The 21,473-nt window shown below is 43.7% G+C and overlaps 3 pseudogenes across 2 annotated transcripts; 1 reads left to right on the top strand and 2 right to left on the bottom strand.

The window, feature by feature from the left end:
• Positions 1-2,579: 2,579 nt before the first annotated feature.
• On the top strand, positions 2,580-7,400 carry LOC147354843 (uncharacterized; annotated as a pseudogene). The gene is made up of 2 exons (XR_015146685.1): positions 2,580-2,700; positions 4,678-7,400. The product of XR_015146685.1 is annotated as an uncharacterized LOC147354843 (transcript).
• A 5,833-nt stretch (positions 7,401-13,233) lies between these two features.
• LOC147354844 (succinate dehydrogenase assembly factor 3, mitochondrial pseudogene) lies at positions 13,234-13,808 on the bottom strand (annotated as a pseudogene). Its single transcript, XR_015146645.1, has one exon. The product of XR_015146645.1 is annotated as a succinate dehydrogenase assembly factor 3, mitochondrial pseudogene (transcript).
• A 238-nt stretch (positions 13,809-14,046) lies between these two features.
• Positions 14,047-14,635, bottom strand: LOC147354845 (large ribosomal subunit protein uL22 pseudogene; annotated as a pseudogene).
• Positions 14,636-21,473: the final 6,838 nt, after the last annotated feature.

A 21,473-nucleotide genomic window follows, 5' to 3' on the forward strand; every position in this document is an offset into this window, starting at 1 on the left:
GCAATGCAGAAGACCGGGGATTGGAACCCTGGGTCGGGAAGATCCCTGGGTCGAGAAGATCCCTTTGGGTAGGAAATGGCAACCCACTCCAGTATTCTTGCCGGGAGAATTCCATGGACAGAGGAGCCTGATGGGCTATAGTCCATGGGGTTGTAAAGAGTGGGACATGACTGAACGACTGATACTTTCTGAAGGTGTTGGGAGCATTGAGAGATTTGGAGCAGTGGAGACAGGTGATCTGCCCCAGGTCACAACATGCTCTGTGTTGCTGCAGCATTGAGAACAGTACTGGCCTCAGGGTGGTGATCAGAAGGGCAAGAAGAATACTGCTATAGTCTGGGTGAGGCTACTGGTTGCTGGACTAGGGTGGTGGCCGTGGGAGAAGTGGCTGGATTCTGGATTGGGGTTTTAGGTATGGCAACTTGGATTTTCTGATTTTGAGGTTGAGAGGAGAGGTAGGAGTCATGGGTCAAGTGAAAGTTTGGTTTTTGCATCTGAAGCCTCCACCAACTGAGATGGGGAAGTCCATAGACATGGTTATCTTCATTGGGGATATCAGAAGTTTTATTCTTGGCCTCTTAAGGGTATGAGATGTTTCAGAGGACAGTTTGTGGGCATATGGAACTCTGAGGAGGAGTTTGGGATGCAGGCTTATCCAAAAGGTAGTAGAGAGTGTGTAGACAAGGGAGGAGTTGTAGATTATAGGAAATCCTGGTCAGGATGATAATGGTAATAATAGCCCAGGAAGAAGAGGGAAGGTCTGAGGACTGGATTTCTTGCTTGAACCCCTGGTTATGGGAGGTGCGTGTCGCTGCACAGGTGAGGGAGGTGGTCACAGAGAGGGTTGTGAGGGCAAATGGTTTGGCATGCAACCAAGGTCTCTGAGGGATCAGTGGATGTGAGCTGGATGCAGAGGCATCATCAGGAGTATTTCAAAGAAGCTGGTGCTCTACCAATTCACCAGGATTTTGTGGTAACCCTTGGTGGGACTTGGGATGTTCTAGTCTGGCTACCAGATCAGATCTGAGACAAAAATAGTCATCTGGAAAACTCACAGATGGTGCAAAGGGCAGGTGCTGGGCCTTGAATGAGGGTTAGGTGGTGAGAGGAAAGCTGTGACTGGTGAGGGTTCATCAAATGCAACACAAGTGGAGGCGGCCACTTGTGTGGTTGTGAGCTGATGTGGTTCTCAGTAGATGAGGTTGAAGCAAGGGGCAGTCAAGGAAGGAGGCTTTCACAGTAGGACTCTAGGCTGCCTTTGTCAGTGGGGACCTTTACTGTCTCAGGTAGAACTTGATCATGTTTGAACTTGGCAAGCATTGTATAGATCACATATGCTGAGTTACGAATGGAGATGCCAAGGAGATGATTATGGCATAAAGCAGGAGGGGCCTGCGGCTATGGGAGTGCAGTTGTGAGAGAGTTGTGGTGGGCAGAGTGCTGTACACATGGAGACCGAACTTGATCTCGTGGCTCCAGGGCCTTGGTATTGGCCTAAGAGTGAAGGGTGAGAGCCCATTTTTGGTGATGTCTGGGAGAAAATCTGGGGAACACACAGGGAATTGCCTGAAAAGAGTGAGGCTCCATGTGCCAAATCCAGAGCTTAGGTGACATCTATCTGCCCATCTGCCTGTTGTTGAGGGTTGACACAGTGATCAGTAGGACCATGATGAGACAGTGGGTATCAGTGCCACCTCAGCTTGGAAATCTTCACCATCACGGGGAAGGGACAGGCTAAGCAGGTGATGGACTGGGAAGGTAGTGAAATTAGAATCCGATGGAGAAAGCTGGTCATGAAATGAACTATCCCCATCATGGCAAGGCTGTGTGACCTTTGAAGTTGCAGCATACAGCTGTGGGAGCAAAGTGTAGTTCAAGGAATGATGTGCTGGGGAGGGAGGTGGGAAGGGGGTTCAGGATGGGGAACACATGTACACTCATGACTGATTCATGTCAATGTATGGCAAAAACCACTACAATATTGTAAAGTAATTAGCCTCCAATTAAATAAATAAGTTAACGAAAACGTTTTTTTTTTTAAAGAAAGGAAAAAAAAAAAATCCTGCTTGCAGGGTGGGCCAGGAGCCTGGAATCTTGAATAATAAAATTTCCTACACTGATTAAAAACAAAACAAAAAACAAAGAATGATGTGCATATGAAGAGGTAGTGTGAACTAACGGCCCCAGGACCCTGTTGTGGGGATATAAGGGTGAAGGAAGGACCAGTGTCAAATCATTACACCCTCCCTGTGACTAGCCTATCTCCCTAACCTATGTTCGTTACACTCACCTTATTGATGAGGTCATGTGCCCTACATCCCAGACCCAGAGGTCAGATGTCACCTCTCTGCTCATCTGCCTGTTGATGTGGGAAAATACAGTATCAGTGAGACTATAAGGAGAGTGACTCTAATGGCATCAAGGATATCTCCTCTGAATTCTTGAGAAGTAAAGTGAGCAGAGGATAAATTGGGGAGGGGGGCAGGGAGGGGACAGGGCAGGGGGAACATGGCACAGTGAACTTGGAATCCTAGGAGAGAAGCTGATGGTGGAATGAACTATCTCCATTATGACAGGGTATGAAATTTGAGAATGTGGCCATTGACTTCTCCCAGGAGGAGTGGGGGCTCCTGGATGAGGCTCAGAGACTCCTGTACTACAGTGTGATGCTGGAAAACTTTGCACTTGTAGCATCCCTGGGTAAGACCTTCACACCCTTCCTCGTGTTCTGAGATGTCCTGTTTTCCCGTTTTCCCATGAATTAGCATTGTCTTTCCCACAGCTGGACCACAGGCTCTCCTGACTTCCTCCGCTTTCTTGTCAGATGTGCTGTGGATGCCAGCACTGAGCTGTGTGTAGTGCTCTGAGCAATGGACTCCCCAAGCAGCCTTAACACCTGTTGCCTCCAGAAGTGCAGAGATGGGTCTGGGAGTCAGGAGTCTAGCAGGCCACCTAATAAATCCCATCCTGCTTGCCGTCTCCCTGGTGGAGTGACTACATCCAGATCCTCGGCTGCCGGAGTCCAGCTCCAGCAGCCAGGGAATCAGCCTGAAGAGATGAGCGGTGTCGGCGGAGAATGATGCAGCCTCTGACTCAAGGTGTGGAACTGCATGTTTATTTCAAGCATCAGGTTTTCTTTTATACTTTGACAAAAGCATTAGGTCAGAGGTTTGACATTTTCAGCTCCCCCTGACCCAGATTTATTATCTTCATAAATCATTGTTGCCCTTCAACCAGAATTACATTGTAATTCATGCTTATATCTGGGTTGCATACCACACCCCTCAGTTTATTTCTTATCTTTCTAAATCCTGCTTGCCCCTAGTATCCTAAGCTCACTATCTCCTAAAAAAGCTTCTAGCTATTCTTAATTATTCCTAAACCCTAAGCTCAGCAAACTTCCTTTGTCATAAACATTCCCCCCACAAACAGGTCTCAGATAACAATCCTTCCCATGGCCTCAAGCTGAGGCCTACATGCTCATCCTGGAACATTCTTTGTAAAGATCCTTGAACAAATGTCAATGCTTACTTTATGGATTATTTTCTGGGCACAACTGCAGAAGGCTTTGTGCTTTCTCATGCTTCTCTCAAGAACAATAAGCACCTTAACATCTTTCCAGCCAACTCAACCAAAGAAAGGAAAAAACAAGTCAGAATCACAAGACCTAACTCCTTTATCCTGGGACCATGCCTGCAGGATGATGAGAGGGGGTTGGGGCCGTGCCTCTATTTTGTCAGTAATGCCTAATGCGGCTCCCGACACCTGGTCTCCAGTTCTTCCCCCTTCTCCTAGCTAAGAGTTCTTTGTGACTGCTTGTGCCAGGTCATGGTCATTACTTACATGAACCATGGGCTGTTCTTGGAAAACTCTCCTTCAGTTGTTCTTTGTAATGTTTTCTTTACTGAATACTGTCAATGCCTAGTTGCTCAAAGCCAGTGCTAGCCACTCATTGATGCTACAATCTTTTATAAGACTTGAAGTATTAAGGTTCTGAGTAGTTACACAGTGGAGGGTACAGAGAGAATCCTAGTTCTTTCAGACTAGACATGGTGAGATGGTCTCAGCAGAGAGCCTCCTGGGCCTGGGGCATGGCAGCTGGGGGAGGACATGACATCATGGCTGTTTTCAGATCGAATCAGGAACCTGCCCTGTGTCCAGTAGTGCCTTTGGCCATGCCTCATTTCTGCCTTTTCCCCATACCTGACACTTTGCTGTCTTGTCATTTCATCTGTGACTTCCGGTTCCTGACCACTTTCGCCTTTGTAGCTTCCATGGATCACCTGTTCCTCTGCACTGCTCCCTCTGCAGTGTTCTCCCACATTGACCTGCATGTGTATCATGAGGTGTGCACATATCCTTAAATAGCCCTTGAATCCTGGTCACTCAGGACACAACCAGCTTTCCCCACAGCGGAAGGTTTTTGGCAGAGAAAAGAGTTGGAGACCTTGCCTCCATGCCATGTGTGTCCTTTGTCTGGTTAGGTCTCCCCATTCTATGATCTTCACAGGCCTGCCCACTGCTGCCAAGCAACCACTTCCTCAGTTTGCCCCCAGCTCCCTGTTTTTAGAAAAAACCCATGATTCATTCTCAGTTGTGTCTGACACACCTTCATAATGGGTCTTTCCTCTCCCACCAAAGTCAACATGCATTTCCTCAGCATTTCTCTGCTTTCAGGTTATTGCCATGGAACAGAAGATGAAGAGGCCCCTTCTGAGCAGAGTTTATCTGTAGAAGCAGAGTCACAGGTCGGGGTTTCCAAGGCAGGTCCATCCATCCAGAAGATCCACCCCTGTGAGATGTGTGTCCCCATTTTAAAAGATACTTTGCACAAAGCTGAGCACTAAACAGTATACTCTTTTCAGAAACCAGACTGGAGGGTACATGTTTGAGACACTTCTGTTCCAGTGCAGACTTTCACTGGCAGCACAGGGATGACAGTGGAGAGAAGCCCTGGGAAAGAGATGTGGAGAGGGTCTCATTTGTGAGGAGCTGCCACCTCTTTGTGTCAGGGAAGCCTTTCACCGATAGGGAAGTTGGGGAGGACTGCCCAGCCACCTTGGGCCTTCTCCAGCACCAGGCAACAATCAACAATGAGGAATCACAGAGTGGCAGGAAGAGTGGGCAGGCCTTTCACAGTGAAAAAAGTCATTACAAGTGGGGTGAGTGTGAAAAAGTTGACAGCCACAACCACAATCTTGTTCAAGATCAAAGTGTCTGCTCTAAAGAAAGACTTTATCAGTGTAACAAATGTAGTAAAGGCTTCAACTGCAACTACAGACTTGTTCAGCACCAGCAAATTCACACTGGACAAAGGCCATATGAGTGTGGTGAATGTGGGAAATTCTTTAGCCAAATCTCTGGCCTTGTTAAACACCAGAGAATTCACTGTGGTACAAAGCCTTCTGGATGCAGAGAATGCGGAAAATTATTTACCCACAACTTTGGTCTTACAAAACACCAGAGAATTCACACTGGAGAAAGGACTTGTGAATGCAGAAAAGTCTTCAGTCACAAATCCAAACTCATTCACTGACAGAGACAACTTACTGGAGGAATTCATTCTAAGTGTGGTGAATGTAGGAAATTATTTTGCTACAAATCCAAGCTCATTGAACACCAGAGAGTTCACACTAAAGAAAGACCTCATGAATGCACCAAATGTGGGAAGACTTTTAGACACAGCTCTAGCCTTTTATGGCACCAGAGTTCACACTGGGGAAAGGCCTTATGAATGCAATGAATGTGGGAAATCTTTTAGCTACAAATATGACCTCATTCAATACCAGAGAATTCACAGTGGAGAAAGGCCTTATGTGTGCCGTGAATGTGGAAAGTCCTTTAGAAAGTTGTCTAACCTCATTCAACACTGGAGTGTTCATACTGGTGAAAGACCATATGAGTGCAGTGTTTGTGGAAAATCCTTTAGTCGCAAATTTGTCTTCATTGAACATCAGAGAGTTCACACTGGAGAAAGACCTTTTGAGTGCTCTGAATGTGGAAAATCCTTTATCCAAAAATCTGAGCTCATTCAACATCAGAGAATTCATTCTGGCACAAGACCTTATGAGTGCAGTGAATGTAGGAAATCTTTTAGACAACACTCTGGCCTTATTCACCACCAGAGAATTCATTCTGGAGAAAAGCCATATGAGTGTAACGAACGTGGAAAATCCTTTAGCCAAAATGCTAGCCTTATTCAGCATCAGAGAGTCCACACTGGAGGAAAGCCATATGAGTGTAACGAATGTGGTAAATCCTTTAGCCGAAGTGCTAGCCTCATTCAACACCAGAGAGGTCACACTGGTGAGAGGCCTTATGAGTGCAGTGACTGTGAGAAATCCTTTAGCTGGAAATCTAGCCTCCTTAGACACCAGAGAGTTCACACTGGAGAAAAGTCTTAAATGTTCAGGGAATGCTTTATTTCCTCATTCAGGATAACAACACTGGAGGAGCCTGTGTGAGAGCCATTTACCTGAATTTAAACCTCTCTAATTCAAGCATATATCATGCAAGAGTCCTCATAAGTTTCGGTTACATCTGCAACTTTAAGGAAATGCATTGTACTTTCTAACCTGCCCAGAGCTGTTAGATTTATGTCACACTCAGTTTCTGACTGAAGCCATTTCACCTCTCTAGATCAGTCACCACTCCAATAGTCTCAGGAAAACTGACCTCTGTGTTCTCGCATTTGCTTGAGAAAGTTATAAATAGCCCAGGTCCTTAGCCAGATTACCATTCCTTTCTGATTTTTCAGGGAATGGTCCTGACCCAGTTTTAGTCCAAAGGACCTATACTCAGCTTTCTAAGAAGAACTACCTTTTTCAGGGACTACTGGGGTCCAGCCCCAGCAGGATCCAGGGATACCCTCAGGATGAACGGTGTTGGCGAGAGAGAAAATAAAGAAAAGAGAAAGAGGCTGATATTCCTTGGTTTACACAGAAAGCCAGTAAAGCCCCTGACACAGGACTTGCTCTGTTCACGGAGGCCACAGGCGCCCCCTCGATGGAGTGAAAACGCAGAGCACTTTCTCAATTGGGTATTAGAAGCCCGGGCAGAAAGTGAACTCAGAGAGCCTCTGCGCTCCAGGGGATCAACCTGAAAAAAGAAGAGAGAAAGAAAGAAAGAAAAAACGACACGGAGAGATCAAGCTTAGGTGGAACAGGGTCTGCAGCTTTATTTTCAAAAAGACCTTTTATACCTTGAGTTACACATTTCCAGAAGTGAAAGATGTAGAGTTATGCAGAGTCAGCTCAACAATACATCTGTTTAACCCTTATCGAAACCAGGATGTTTTCTGCATACCTTTCCACTTACAAGGGTCTTTTCATTATCTTCTGGCTTGGAGGCCTATTAACATTTTATGACCCTTTTCTGATAAAGGTTGGTCAACCAGAAAACTTGTTTTTCCTTTGAAGTGTTTTCTTTTTATTTTTCCAATCAGTGTCACCCTCCAAAAGTACTAAATGAAGTTACATTCTTATGGAGCAAAGGTGCAGTGGGTTACAAGAAAGAACTTATTAACTCAAAGGTCTTATGTTGCTATTGTCAAGGCTACTACTTGTTTTTCTACATTCTGACTATATTAACTAATGCACTCCCAGGCACACAATGGGTAAGGGATATGGAGACTTGGCAGCAAGCACTGGCTCAACAATGAAGCCGTTCACCAGTATTATCTAATAATTTTTCACCCCTCAAAGGGCTCTATGCCCATTAGGACTTTTAGAATGCTTAGGCTTCCCGTGCATTTCATGTTTGGGAAGTTGTGAACAATCATGTGTGTTAGTTGCAAGGGTATGTCAGGCAAGCTAGAATGCCAACAGAAGTTTGAATTGAAATACTCCTTTCATGCCCAGAAGACTTATTAACTAGAGCCTTAAGTTGATCTTTTTCAGAGAAAGGTGGTCGGGGATAGCCCCCTGTTAATGTCAGAAGAGTTGGTGAAAGGCATAAATAGTAAACAGTAGACAGACAGACTTTGGTTTCGGGGTAGATGCTCGAGCAGGTCCAGGGAGTCCCTCGACCTTGCCTGTCAGATCTCCTCCGCATGACCTTGTCATGGGTGGGATCTCCCGTGCTGGCTCCCGGCAAGGGACATTATTGTTCTTATGTCATACCTGTAATGAATTTTTCCAGGTTCTAATTTACTAACCTGGGAACTGCTTGCTGCACATTGCTCTGGATTGTGATCTTTTGTGAAGGCCCACTCTTGCAACGTTAATTTTGGCAGGTCTATTCTCTCATCCACAGGGGTTTGGAAGCAGAATTATGATCGATGAGCAGGTAGGAGAGAACAGATTTTGTGAGAATCCCAAATTTGCTGTGCTTTCTAGGACCTTATTATGGCAGGAAATAAATAGCTCTTTGTACAGCTGTGGTCTAATTTGCATTGCTCCCCAAGGCCTTGCAAGAAAGACTGTAGGGCCTTGTGGTCCTAATTGCTGCCAGGATTTTTGGAGAGGTCGGAAGTCACCCTAAAGAGGAGGCCTTTGTTTTGAGGACCCCCAGTGCTTCTGTGAGCAACATGGAAATTTTATTCCCTTGTTTACATACTTCCTAGCCCCACTGAGGGGGGCTTTCCCCCAGGTTTTGTGCCATGATGTTCAAATTTTAATAGGCTGCTGCTGCTGCTGCTAAGTCGCTTCAGTCGTGTCCGACTCTGTGCGACCCCAGAGACGGCAGCCCACCAGGCTCCCCGTCCCTGGGATTCTCCAGGCAAGAACACTGGAATGGGTTGCCATTTCCTTCTCCAATGCATGAAAGTGAAAAGTGAAAGTGAAGTCGCTCAGTCGTGTCAGACTCCTAGCGACCCCATGGACTGCAGCCTACCAGGCCCCTCCGTCCATGGGATTTTCCAGGCAAGAGTACTGGAGTGGGTTGCCATTGCCTTCTCCGTTTAACAGGCTAGTGTCATTTATTGTTAGACTCTAAGGATCAGGTAGAATCATTATTGGTGTTACTCAGCCAAACTCAAGTCCACTTGCCCAGGTGTAGCACAGCCAGTCTACGGACTCCAGGTTGTGGTGAAGTGAAGCATAGCATTTACTGCAGGGCACTAAGCAAGGACAGGGCATCCCAGGTGGCTCAGTGGTAAAGAATCCACCTGCAGTGCAGAAGACGCAGGTTCGATCCCTGGAGGAGGAAATTCTCTTGCCCAGAGAATACCATGGACAGAGGAGCCTGGTGGGATACAGTCCATAGAGTTGCAAAGAGGCAGACATGACTGAAGGGACTGAGCACGCACATACAGAAGCAAGGAGAATGGGCAGCTAGTGTTCAAAATACCTGAACTCCCTAGTGGATTTCAGGGAAGAGTTTTTAAAGGAAACATCTGGTTTGAGTGTTGCTTCTCATGGACTTTCTTTTGATTGCTTGTATTGAGTTAACAGGGTGATGTTTGGGTTTTCTTAATCATCAACCTGCTAGTTTCAACCAGCCTGGGGTCTGTGTGCTTATGGTCAGCATGTAGTCACTATCTTCCACCTGGGTGGGGGTCTTGGTTTCTACAGAACAGCTCAAAAGTATGTGTCAGATTGTTCTATGTATCCCTTGAGGAGGAACTAGGACTCTGTTTTATTGCTGGGCTGTTGTTTATGATGGGCTTCCTAGGGGGCTCAGTGGTAAAGAATCCACCTGCCAAGCAGGAGACATGAGTTTGATCCCTGTGTCGGAAAGATCCCCTGGAGAAGGAAATGGCAACCCACTCCAGTATTCCTGATTGGAGAATTTCATGGACAGTGGAGCCTGGTGGGCTACAGTCCATGGGGTCGCAAAAGAGTTAGACAGGACTTAGAGACTAAACAGCAGCAATGGCAGCATTGTTTAAGCTGTCATTACTCTTCTTTCTTGACTGCTTTTCCTTTGTTTCTGTATTCCCCCACTTCCTTAATTAGGAGCTGCTTGAATCTGTTCTTTGGAACTCAGAGAAAGCCTTGGAAACTAAAGCCTTTTTCTATCAATACTAACAAACAAGGGACATGGAGGAACTTTTGTGCCCAGGAGGACCCATGGGGTCCTGCTTTTATTTGATAGTCCTCAATCCTGGGTGGAACAGGGACAGGACAAGAAAAGGAATACAATTTTGAGTAGAGATGTTAACCATAAATTTGGCAGGGGAACTCAGTTTTAAAGGGGGTTGGTTTCATTGGTGCAGAAACACTGAATTATTCGGGAGTTGAGAAGACTGCAGTAAATTAGACAGAACATGCCTCTTCTGAAAGTTCATCCACAAATGTTCCAGTGACCATATACTGTGGGATCAATGTATAAGAAATTCTTGGGACCCCTGTAAGAAATTCTTGGGACCTCTGTAACTGTATTTCCTATAGGTGAGATTTGTGGGCTCCTATAGCACTTCTGTGCTGTCCCCTCAAGGCCACTGCTCTACTGGTAGGAAAACAAAGATAGAAGGGCAATCCTGTTGTCCAAGGATATGTCTTTTGTGACCCAGCCAGCAGTTCTGTTGATTCAAGTGGCAATATTGCTTGCCAATATTTGCTGCCACTGAGGCAAGGCTGCTTCCCAGGGCATAAGGAGAGAGATGGTAGAGACCATACGGGGTTCCCAACCTAATTAACCAGGAGAAGTGGGACATCTAGGCTTTTATTTGGAACCACTTTTTAAGGCTTTATTAAGATTTAGCAAACGGCAAGGTAACCCTTGAACAACACGGATTGTGTAACTGACATACTACAAAGTGCACTTACCTAATGGGTAAGGTTTGATAAAATTTGACATTTCTGTAAAGCTGTGAAACCATCATCACAATCATTAAAGTTAATTTAACTCACATATTTACCTCATGCCCTTTTGGAATTTCATTCCCTACTCTCCTCAGCCCTACAGATAATCATTGATTCATTTACTTATTTTCCTGTATAATAGGTTAGTTTGTTATTTCTGTAATTTTAAATAGGCACCATCGGAGAAGGCAATGGCACCCCACTCCAGTACTCTTGCCTGGAAAATCCCATGGACGGGGGAGCCTGGTAGGCTGCAGTCCATGGGGTCGCTGAGAGTCGGACACGACTGAGCGACTTCACTTTCACTTTTCACTTTCATGCATTGGAGAAGGAAATGGCAACCCACTCCACTGTTCTTGCCTGGAGAATCCCAGGGACGGGGGAGCCTGGTGGGCTGCTGTCTATGGGGTCACACAGAGTCGGACACGACTGAAGTGACTTAGCCTGGCATAGCATAGCAAATAGGCACCATAACATGTATATCCTTTAAAAAAAAAACTGATTTACTTCATGCTGCATGATTATTTTGTGATTCAACAATGATGCTTATATAAGTAGTTAATTTTTTTTTTTAATTGCTGAGTAGTCTTCTATTCTTTGGATAACCACCTTATTTATCCATTCATCTGTGTATGGACATTGGGTTATTTCCAGGTTTGGAGTATTACAAATAAAACTGCTTTAAATACTTGAATTCGTTCTTTGTATGAATATGTAGTATTTCCCAGACTGTTACTTTTGTAGGTAGATGTTTAACATTTTAACATCTGCCCACTCTGATCTAAAGCATTCGTTCCTTTTTGTCTTTCTACCAACTGTGTATGAGAATTGCAGTTCCTGTACAACATAGCCAATGCTTGATATAGTTGATCTTTTAAAATTTTAGGTCTTAAAATGAGTGTGTGGTTGTAGCTCTTTGGTTTTATTTCCATTTTCCTAAGAATTCATGATGTTGGGCATTTTTTCATGCATTTATTTGCCCTCTGTTTATTTTCTTTGGTAAAAAGACTACTTATAACTTTTGACTACTTTCTTTTTATGTATTTACTTATTTTAACAAATAAGACAGTGTAGAAACAAAGACACATGTTTGAATTCCACTCTTCCTTCAGCAATGTGACTTCTTTATCTTATGGTACAGTTGTTTTTGAATACTGGAAGGAAACTATTTGTCCTCAATTTTTTGCCCTGTGCACAACCTGAAGTCCACATGCACCATATACTTTTATATTTAATCTGCATTAACACATTCTCCACTACATTCTTAAGACTAAATATTCAGTAATACATTAAATAAGTCCCAGGTTTGTAGTCTCTGTGTTAATTTCTCTGGTGTAAATATTCCTGTCATGGTATATACATATTGTCATGGTCAATTTCAAACTGCCAAAGTGGTGTCACTGAACATGAAGTTGGTAAGCTATTTCAGTAGCACATTATTAGTTATTTCCAGCATGCTGATACAGTAGCCACAGATAACCTCAAAGAAACAGATAATAACAAGAGTCAAGTGATTAGAAAGTGTCATGTTTTAAATACTTGCTTTTTAAAAATAGTTTGATTTAAATTGACTTTGGGTATTTTCTGGCAGTGCAGTGATTAGGACTTGGCAGTTTCACTGCTGTAGGCCTGGATTCAGTGTTTGCTCAGGGAATTAAGATCCTGCAGGCTGCAAAGCATGGCAAAATAGGCACGTGTGTGTGTGTATGTTTGAGCAAACCCCAGAAGACAGTAGAGGACAGAGGACCCTGGCATGCTGCCGTCCATGGAGTCACAAAGAGTTGGGTATGACTTAGTGACTGAACAGCTATACATATATATATAAGATTAGCTTGAACTGTACTTTTTTTTTTAGACTGCTATATTAAAACTTTATGGTAACCATAAACCAAAAGAAAAAAAAAAGACCTACAAAAACAAATTCAAAATAATTAACAAATGGCAGTAAGAACATACATGTTGCTAATTACCTTAAATCTTAATGGATTAAATGCTCCAACCAAAAAACAGACTGGCTGAATGGATACAAAAACAAGATCCCCACAAATGCTGTCTACGAGAGACCCACCTCAGATCTAGGGACACTGAAAGAGAGAGGATAGAAAAAGGTACTCCATGCAAACAGGAATTAAATAATGACCTTGGAATTCTTTATCTATCATGATATACTTATCTGATACAGCTAGAGCCACAAGATTAATGCTTAAATATGAATAGCATTAAAACAAATTTACATATAAAACTTTGGGGGAAATTTCACAAGTTTGTCCAGTTTACAACCATTCTTTCTTATGTAGTCCAAAACACAAATCCTATCCAGGAACTGTTACTACTTCAATAAATGCAGTTTCATCCACTCATGATCCTGATCTGTATATTACAACATTCAAAATATCCCCAAATAAAAGAATATTTCATTAACACCAGGCATTCTCAAAACCTAAAAGCTTAAGAAACAAATTTTAGAAACCAATTAGTTAAAGGGCTCTGAACTTGAAATGCTTTTTGAAACTGTATTATATAGACTAAAGCTTCGGTTCCCTAGACTCAGTAATATTAAATTGCCTGTTGGGTTTAGTGGCTTCCTGCATCAGTTCCTGCAACTGTCCAATCTGTTCATCACGAAAGTCATTAAGTTTTTCTTCTGGTAGGGAGATTCCAAAACACACTTTTTCAGTTGAATTTTGTCTGCTTTCATTAGCTTGTTGCCACAGCACTGCTGCATATGCCTCCCATTCCTGCAGGAATCGCTCGGCCTCTTTAGAACCAGCGGTCTTGTGTCTCCTAAATTCGTCCTTCACGTACTGGTCGCCAAGGTCTTTGAGGTCTGGAGGCAGAACCCGGTGCAGCAGCAAAATGCGCCGATACAAGGCCCGGACACGCGAGACGTGCAGAGCAGACATAATGCCGCGCGTGGACCCCAGCCCACGCCTGCGCAGAAGGTCAGCGCCCGCTTCTGAACTGTACATATTTAAAGTGTACACTTTGTACTGATGTATGGCAAAACCCATTACAATATTGATAAGTAATTATCCAATTTAAATAAATAAATTTGAAAAAATAAAACATATTTTGGTATTTCCATACATGCTTGCATCCCTGAAACCAGATTTTCTCCTGCCTATTTCCTTTTATCTTTCTGTTTATCTTTATATGTGTATAAAATTATACACACATATTCTACCCTTTATAATGGCTCTTTTCACATATATCCATAAATACTTTGCTATGAAACCCCATGAACACTTTCCCAGTCTTCATCATGATGTATCATTTTCTTTTTTTTCACTTTTATTTGCATTTTTTTTTGCGGCATTTATTCCCGGGCCATAAGTTTTTGTCTCTTCAGTTTCTTTTGGGATGTCTTTTTCTCCTGTGCAACCTCCTCTTCTGGTTTAGGAACAGTCTGTTCTTTTTCAGTAAGGATCATCTCGATGTGGCAGAGAGAGCTCATGTAGGGGTTGATCCAACCATGAGCTCTGTAAGTCCTGCGCCGCATCTTGGGGGCTTTGTTCACTTGGATGTGCTCAATGACCAGAGAATCTACATCTAAGCCCTTAAGTTCAGCATGACTCTCCGCATTTTTGAGCATGTGTAGTAAAAATTCAGCACTCTCTTGGGCCACCGACCCTGCATCCAGCCCCACTGTTTGGCCTTTGCACACCTACCAACTCCACCACTGTAAGACAGAATGGCACACATTGCTTCTTTAAAGTGACATCCTGCAGCTACTTGGTGGCTTTTCGGATATGCATACCCTTTATGGCCTGGGCAGTTTTACGAGTGTTCTTAAAGTGAACACGAAGATTTGAACCTCTTGGTTTGCATGATTTTGTGGGGTTTTCTGGGTCAAGTGAATAGCGCACCATTTTTAGGGGTCACCTCAGGCCGCTTACTGGGAAAAAAGCATGATGTATCATTTTCATGGTGTTCTTTATCTCCGTTGGAGAAGGCAATGGCACTCCACTCCAGTCCTCTTGCCTGGAAAATCCCATGGATGGATGAGCCTGGTAGGCTGCAGTCCATGGGGTCGCTAGGAGTCGGACACGACTGAGCGACTTCACTTTCACTTTCCACTTTCCTGCATCGGAGAAGGAAATGGCAACCCACTCCAGTGTTCTTGCCTGGAGAATCCCAGGGACAGAAGAGCCTAGTGGGCTGCCGTCTATGGGGTCGCACAGAGTCAGACATGACTGAAGCGACTTAGCAGCAGCAGCAGATTAACGGGTTACATTTACTTTATAATCCCAGATATACCAGTGTATAACCTCTTCAGCATGCATTTCTAAAAAAATAAGAATTCATAACTTTAATAGTTTGGCACACAGTCTTCATACTCTTAGCTCTTTTAACTGTAAATCAGCCTTTTCAGCTTCAGTTTGAAGGCTAGCAATTATTTTCTCATAATTCTTTTCAGGATCATCAAAGACGGTCTGGGCAATCCCTCTTGATACAGGATGCTTCAGTTCAGTTCAGTTCAGTCGCACAGTTGTGTCCGACTCTTTGCGACCCCATGAATGGCAGCATGCCTGGCCTCCCTGTCCATCACCATCTCCCGGAGTTCACTCAAACTCATGTCCATCGAGTCGGTGATGCCATCCAGCCATCTCATCCTCTGTCGTCCCCTTCTCCTCCTGCCTCAACCCTTCGCAGCATCAGAGTCTTTTCCAATGAGTCAACTCTTCTCATGAGATGGCCAAAGTACTGGAGTTTCAGCTTTAGCATCATTCCTTCCAAAGAACACCCAGGGCTGATCTCCTTTAGAATGAACTGGTTGGATCTCCTTGCAGTCCAAGGGACTCTCAAGAGTCTTCTCCAACACCACAGTTCAAAAGCATCAATTCTTCGGTGCTCACATCCATACATGACCACAGGAAAAACCATATCCTTGACTAGACGGACCTTTGTTGGCAAAGTAATATCTCTGCTTTTGAATATGCTATCTAGGTTGGTCATAACTTTCCTTCCAAGGAGTAAGCGTCTTTTAATTTCATGGCTGCAGTCACCATCTGGAGTGATTTTGGAGCTCCCAAAAATAAAGTCTGACACTATTTCCACTGTTTCCCCATTTATTTGCCATTAAGTGATGGGACCAGATGCCATGATCTTAATTTTCTGAATGTTGAGCTTTAGGCCAACCTTTTCACTCTCCACTTTCACTTTCATCAAGAGGCTTTTTAGTTCCTCTTCACTTTCTGCCATAAGGGTGGTGTCATCTGCATATCTGACATTACTGATATTTCTCCCAGCAATCTTGATTCCAGCCTGTGCTTCTTCCAGCCCAGTGTTTCTCATGATGTTCTCTGCATGCTTAAAATATTCTAAATGTTCAGGGATACAGGCTTTTGAAATTTCTACTAACTCAGCTTCACCAATGAATACATGCACCAGAGTTAGGCCAGTTGCTACTGGAATCTCTGTCAACAAAATGTGGGATTTCACTAAATTCAGAAAATGACTGTCATATGCAAATATTTAATCATCACATTGTACACCTGAAGTAATATAATGTATATCAATTATATCTCAACTTTCTGTTCTGTTTAATCTGTTCACCCTTCCCCCATATTTCCCCATTAGTATGTAGATATTGCCTGAGGTCTTTTCCAGAGGGACAGTGTTGTGATGATGACAAACCAGTAAGTGCTGTGTGTCTTCTTTTTCCACCTCGTATGCCACATGGTGCCACAGCTGGTGACACTGCGTCACGCTCAGAAATCCGCAGCACACTTCTGTGGAACACAGTGGGTTGGATGTGTGATACGCACCTCAGCACAACTTGAGGGTGCTCCATGAACGCTCTGGAGACACCAGCCTATTCAGGTAGGGAATGCTGATGCTTCTCACTGCCTGGAACCAGACCTGTGCATACCACATCCACAAGAGAGAAGACGTGTGGCAAACACAGACCACACACTCTGGTGCGTGTAAAGCACGCCAGGGGCCTGTGAGATGAGTGGAGGCACTTACATTACTGCAGTCATAGATTGTTGGACAGACGTGTGATGGGAACACCCAATGTCGTATGTGAGCCACTCACAGTCTACATTCTCCTCCTTTAGATTGTGGGGTGTTGGGGTGAGGGGGGAAATCTCACTGCTTATTCCTAACTCTTCACAGTAGGCAGAACCATTAAAATAATCAAGATTGAAATCTAAATGAAGAAAACTGATTGTTAACTAATTATCATTCATGTCCTTTGACTCTAAGAAGAGTTTTAGGTCATAAGCTCATGATTGTAGAAGGAAGGTGAAGGAGGGTTCTAGTCACTTATATTCAGATCCCTAGCATGTAGCTCTGCCATCTCTTCTATACAGGAATCGAACTTCGGATGTCCTGATGGGGTTGGTGGTGCCAGGCTTATAGCCCAAATGGACTGAGATTCAGAGAGTAACACCCAGCATGGAACACGGCAGTACCAGGCTGTAGTTTCTGCCACTACTCTCTGAAAATATTTTCTTTGTAAATCCACTGCTCTCACACACTGCTCTCGCACACTGCTCCTACTCACCCTCTTGATGTCACGGCTGACAGACTAAGCTTACTAGCTTAGAAAAACAAACCTTCATTGGAATTTTATTCTGATTCCTCTCTTTTGAAGTCTATCTCATTACAGTTTTGTTAGAAAGTGAACTTCCATTCAATTCCCAACCTGTGGTTATGTCAGCCTTAATTGTCATTGTTGAAGATGTTTCCTACTGTCTCATCTGTCTCTGAATTTGGATTTTCTTGAATTTAGATTTTCCTTTCTCTTCATAGCTCCGCCCTCTCCTCCATCCTTTCTGATGAATTTTCTATAGCTTGAAGAAATTATTTTGTAAGCTTCTGTAAGCTTTCCATACTCAAAAGTCACATCTGTAACACTAGGAGAATTACGCCACTTCCTTCTCCTCTTCATTATTTGTGGTTTGGAAAACAATTCTCCCTCTTCTTCCATTCTGATGTGTCCATTTGGTCACTCTCTCATGCTGTGCACTGTATATTTCCTCACTAGCTCCCTGACCCATAGTCTGGTCACAGATACTAACCTTGTGTTAAACTTCCACAAAAAATGAACATAGGAGGATGATGTGCCATCTGGAGTGTGTTCCAATATTCAGACTCTTCCTGTGAATTTATTCCTGGCAAATGATGAGGAAATGTTTCTCACTGAGTTCAGGACAAGATCCTGGATGTCAGTCATACCATATCTGTTTCTTTGATTATTTAGTGGACTCCTCAAGATTAAAGTTGTTCGAGTTTTGATATAGTTATGAAACTGAATCTTTGTAGTGTGATTTCAGACCATGTTCCTGTCTTCTCTCTGCTCTGCCAGGTGCCCTCTGGAAACAGCATGTTGTCTCTTCACATTGCAGAGCTAGGGACATTTGTATAGTGCACTTTTTTCTTTTTTTAAATTTTATAATGTTTTCGGCTTTCCCTCATTGTTTGTTTATGACTGTGACGGCTCTTCATTCTCTGGTTGCAGGGAGCAGGGGCTATGCTCTCATTGTGGTGCACAGGCTTCTCGTTGACCTGGCTTCTCTTGTTGGCACTCCCGGGCTCTAGAGCACAGGCTCAATAGTTGTGGCTCAAGGGCTCAGTTGCTCTGCGACATATGGGATCTTCCCAGATCAGGGATGGAACCGGTGTCTCTCGCTCTGGCAGGTGGATTCTTAACCACTGAGCCACCAGGGAAGCCCTTATAATGCACTCATATAGATGATGGTAAGCGATACAGTATGTGGTAAATTCCTGGTTCAGGCAGAGACTCCAGATCTCATGCCACCATCTGGAATATGGTTCATGCTTCCCAGAGAGAGCAGGATATGTGTAAGGAACAAGATTGTGCCTCCGCGGGAAACCCGCACTTGGAGGCTCTCTGCGAATCCTGTTTGAGGTCCCCTATTTGAGTGGCCTTTCGATTGTGTGAAACTCTGCGTCTTTTCTTTAGTTGTGAACAGTCACCCCGCTGAGTAACTCCCTGGAGTTTCCCTGCTCCACTTGCCTCCACTCCCCCCACCGCCCACCCCCAGGAGCTTTTAACCATCGTCCAGCAACCCCCAAGGCAAGCCTGCTCCCTCTCCCCACTTCATACTGGGGCAGGGACTTAAAGGGAGCATCTTTTGTTGTGACCCCTCCCTTGATGTGCGGGGATCCCAGAATCAAGCCCACAGCCCAGCATCTCAGGGAGTCTAACCCAGGGTCCCCGCCTTCCCTCTGGGCCTGTTTCCACCCCAGGGGAGCCCCTCCCAGTTCCCTCTGGCTCCTCTGCGTGTCCTCAGCCTCCCTACTCCCTGGGGTGCCTCAGACCCTCTCCTTCCTGGATGCTGATGGCCCCTCTAATAGTTTGCAAAAGTTGCCATAACAAAGTGCCTGAAACTGGGAAGCTTAAACAGGAATTTATTTTCTCACAGATATGGAGGCTAGAAGTCTGAGATCAAGGAGTTAACAGCATCGACTCCTCTGGGATGGCGCTCCTTGGCTTGTAGATGGCCGTCTTCTCTCTCTGTCTTCACGCGGTCTTCCCTCTGTGTGTCTGTCCTACCTTCCTCATTTTCCTACCTTCTTTCTTTTTTAAGGAACCCAGTCACATTGGATTAGGATCCACCCTCGTGGCTTTATTTAAGCTTTTTTAAAGACTACTTCCAGGTACAAGGACATTCTGAGGTACTGGATGTTAAGACTTCGACACATGAATTTTGGGGCATACACTTCAGTCCATAACCGCCCCCATGCTTCTTTTCAGAGGGACACCAGAGACACTGGCAACACTACAAACCGTGGCTTGCCTTACTGTTCTGGGATTATTTTTTGTTTTGTTTGGGGTTCTGTTCTGTTTTGTTGTTGTTGTTGTTTCTGGGCAGCTTGCGGGATCTCAGTTCCCCGACCAGGGATTGAACCTGGGCCACAATAGAGAAAGCCCAGAGTCCTAACCACTGGACCACCGGGAACTTCCCTTTGTTTATTTTATTATTGAATATTTTGACTTAAAGTAATGGAGAATATATTCAAAATTCAGACAAAAGTTAAAATTAACTGTAAGTTATATGAGGTAATTGTACCAAAAAAAAAAAAAAAAAAAAAGTTGGGGGAGATCTCTTCCAGAATTCCAGAATAGTAAAAACAATTACTCCTTAGTAAAGAAGAATGAACAAAGTTCCAACATAAGTCTTTATTGTTTCGCTATCTTCTTACTGGCTAATGAAAACAAAAATAGCCAAAACTCATTTTTGAAAAACAGGCAAAGTATATGAACATGTTAATAGACATAAAGGTGGCAAATGAGCAAAAGAAAAATGCTTAACATCATGAAACATCAGGGAAGTGGGGCTAAAACTACAGTGAGATACTGTTATACACATTTATTAAAAGGGCCAAAACTTAAAAAGTCCAGCCATACCCAACTGTTGGCAAAGATATAGAAGAACCAGTCTGTCACTGCTGACAGAAATACAAAAGGAAACACGTTTTAGTTCACAGTTTGATGTTTCTTGAAAAGTTATATGTTTATTATCCTATAACTCAGGCATCACACTCTAAGGTATTAGACAAGAGAAATGAAATACATCCATATTGAAGAATTGTACTGAGATGTCCATAGCAATTTTGCTTGATAGAGCCAAAACCCAGAAACTATTCATATATCCAAAAAAAAATGAAAGAATGAACAAATATTGGTATATGCGAAGAACATCATACTCCTCAACAACATAAAAATGAACTACCCACATCAGAACCATTGACGAATCTCAAAATAAACACACTGCATGAGGAGGACACCAAGGGGAAAAAAGACTAACCGTTTTATGTAATTCCATTCATAAGAAGTTATAGAAAATGCAGAATATGTTATTATAAAGTAAATCAGTGTTTGCCTGGAAGGCCGGGGAGGGCAGACAGAGATTATTAAAAGACATGAGGTAAATATTGTGTAATGCATAAGTTAATTACAATGATTGTTTGATGGTTTCATAGGTTTATATGAATGTCAAAATTTATCAAATGGTACAGTTCAAATATGGACACAATTGTTTATTAACTATACCTAAAAAGCTTTAACAAACAAGAATTCTTACTCTTTTAGAAAAATAAAGCTACCAAACCTCTGTTGACACCACCATATCCCTTGTAATGCCCTGAGATCAGCACCTTGCCTCAATAGTAGCAAACATTGGTGAGCAGTGAAGACCATTTACAGGCTGGGTCACAAAAACCACGTCATTGGACTAAGAGATCTTCCATCAACTTGTTGTTTTCCTGTCTGAGCAGCAATGGCCTTGGGGTGTACAGCCCAGAGAAGCTACAGGAATCCCTAAGACCATTAGATATTTTCTGACGAGGCCCTCAGCTACACAAGACATACAATTCTGGAGGTTCTGAGAATTTGTGCAGCTGCTCATCCTTCACAGCCATGGCCCCTGGAGCACTGTGGATGCCCCTTTAAAAGACGAGCATTCCAACCAATCTGCTGTAGTCTCCCATGCTCTCTGAATGACTATCATTCCCCCTGCAACCTTTCAACCAGTGACACGCACTCCCAGATATACAGAATTGTGGCCATCAGGGCACATGGCTCCCCTCTCGGACCCAGGGAACAGACTTCCCTCACCACTGCTGAGCAGTATCTCCTGTGGAGAAGACAGAATTTCATGCTTTTTCCAGAAGTACTTGAGGTTGTCACACTCTCCCTCCTTAGGATACACTCTATCACAAAAAATTCTAGCATTCTGGCTCAAAGCAAGGCAA

The sequence above is a fragment of the Bos grunniens genome, chromosome 18 (genome assembly GCF_055505025.1).
Source record: "Bos grunniens cultivar Pamir isolate PY7600 chromosome 18, Bosgru_T2T1.0, whole genome shotgun sequence".
NCBI lineage: Eukaryota > Metazoa > Chordata > Mammalia > Artiodactyla > Bovidae > Bos > Bos grunniens.